The following is a 2500-nucleotide window of genomic DNA, read 5'->3' on the forward strand; positions in this document are numbered from 1 at the left end:
ACAAGACATGGTTGATGAAAGAAAAGGGACAAATGCTAAGATAAAAGCAATGCAGTACAGGAAAGGTGAAAACTTACATGAGTGGTACTCCAGTAGGGCGAGTAACTTAATAACGAGCTGAATAAAACTACAAACAACGTGAGATGCAGCCAAAAACACTGCAAACGAAAGCGCGAGGTTTTAATGGAGTGGGCACTGGGAAAGAACTGTAGAATTGGAAGTTGTTCCCAGGTCCCATGAACTAACACGATAACATGCCAGCAAAATTTGCGGGCCGTGCTTCCTAATCAAAAGTGGAACCATAGGCAGCCCAACAGCTCCATGGTTACGAGAAGCCGTTGTGGGGATGGGGTAAGTGTTGTAAATGAAATGACTGTACCTCATCGGGTGGAGTTAATTTGACCTCGGACCCAAGCTCCGTGTCCTGTTCGGTTATCAGTTGCTGTTAAATTCATTAGCTATCGTGGAATCGAAGCAGAAAATGCTCATTTCCAGCCAAGTGCGTTGGGATTTTTGACTACGAAATATTCACGGAGGTTCGCAAATGATGTGGCTTTAGCTTTGCGTGAAAAAATCTTGGCTGGGATGGATTTTCGAGTCGCAAACCACCTCTGAGCTGACAACGGTAGAAATCTTAGTATGCAGCCTTGACTTCGTCTTAGAACATTGAAAACACGGACTTCCCGAAACTGTAAAATAAACTTTAAAAGGCACAAGAATACACCAGAGGTAAGTCATTTTGATTCATTTTATTGAATGAACGTTAAATTGAGCATTTTTTAGGCTTCATAATCGACTGTATTTTATTTCCCATACAAAGTCTTATAAGGCGTTTAAATTCTCAACGGCTGTCTGTAGTGACGCGAGCTTGGGCTGCCTATGGTGGAAAAAGGTCATTTCATCGTGACACGAAGCATCGAAACATTCGCCATCGATATCACAGTCGGGTTTTCAACTAACATAAGCCTCGGGTTATCATATTTCCCTGAAAGACCTGAAAATGCCATCAAACCGCTCAACCTGCGTGAACGTAAGTGAAAAAAAATAATAACTTCCACAGTATTGAAGCAATCAAAGGAACTTTCATATGCGGGGAAGGTAAAATGGACTAGCGTCCAGTCTAGGTGTTGAGTTTAATATATATCAGTTTCTCTGTGGTACAAATTTTCTTTTCAACATTTCCTTAATCTGACGGAGATCCTTTCTTCAGCCTTCCGGTTGGCCTTGGAGTGATCACAATAGGGCCGTTTATACGAGAGAAAATAAGCCGCGGCTTACTCTGGCCGCGGCGCACATTATACGAGAAAGGGACTATTTATACGAGTAAAAACTCCCAGGCCAGGATAAGCCGCGGCTTGAGAAAGCCGTGAACGTAGATTTTGTACCATTTATACGGGGTGTTCGCGTCTTATGTAAGCCGTGAACGTAGATTTTGTACCATTTATACGGGGTGTTCGCGGCTTACGTAAGCCGTGGCCAGAGTTAGCCGCGGCTTATTTTCTCTCGTATAAACGGCCCTAATCTGGTCACTGGAGTCCGGGAGACTTGTGGGAGCCTCCACGCTTGGTTCAGGTGACAGTAATCTTGTCTGAATAGCAAGTGATCCCATACGATTGAACTAAGACCCTCGTGATCTTTTTGTTTGTACGAAAACGCTTGCTACGCAAACCAACAACCATCCTGTGAAAACAGGGGCACCCAACGAAGGTGTTTCGCAAAATATCTGTTCCGCAGTGGAAAATCAGCTGGCTGCTATGTTATCGATTTTCATACGCTTTCGCTTGGAGACGTAAAATACCTTAAGTACTTCAATCCGTGCTAGCTGGATGAGAATAGAAACTGGGGAGGACTGGAGGAGAGCTCGTTCACGAGAAGCTTACCTCTGGTTCAACTTACCGCATGTTGAAAAAGTAAAAAACCCGTTTTGACCGCTTTGACGAGCTGTTTAGATTCACGAAGTTCTTTACTGGCTGGGAAATAGTGATACGAGGTCGGTTCGTAGGGAGTTTCTCTCACTATCTTGCTGCATGGGAGCTGCGATTTTGCTCATAATCATCCTGAGGGTGCGGAACACTTTTTTTTTAGCAAGCAAAATTAAAAAACTCCTTTAGCGTTTTCATGTAAGTTTTTGACCTATTATTATGCATTTTGGAAATAATTTTCGTTGGGTGCGCTTGCAAAAAGTCGACGAGTAAAAGAGGGAGAGGGATTCTCTCTCAAAGAGAAAATGACATGGGGCGGTTCTTTAACTAAGCCGAAGTTCGAAAGGTAGAAAGTACAATTTATTGGATAAATGACAATCTGGAGGACTTAACCAACGTGGATTGACCGATGAATCTCGTGGATAGCGTTATGTACGTTTTAAAAAATTAATGCAAGATAAATAAGTGATATGTGTTATTTGAAATTGTTGTTTTGTTACTTATCAGACGTGAGAACAACAATCTTTGCTTTTTTCTTGGTATCTTTTACAAATTTGCATTTTACAATTAATTTAATT

Source organism: Montipora capricornis, chromosome 1 (assembly GCF_036669925.1).
Source record: "Montipora capricornis isolate CH-2021 chromosome 1, ASM3666992v2, whole genome shotgun sequence".
Taxonomy (NCBI): domain Eukaryota; kingdom Metazoa; phylum Cnidaria; class Anthozoa; order Scleractinia; family Acroporidae; genus Montipora; species Montipora capricornis.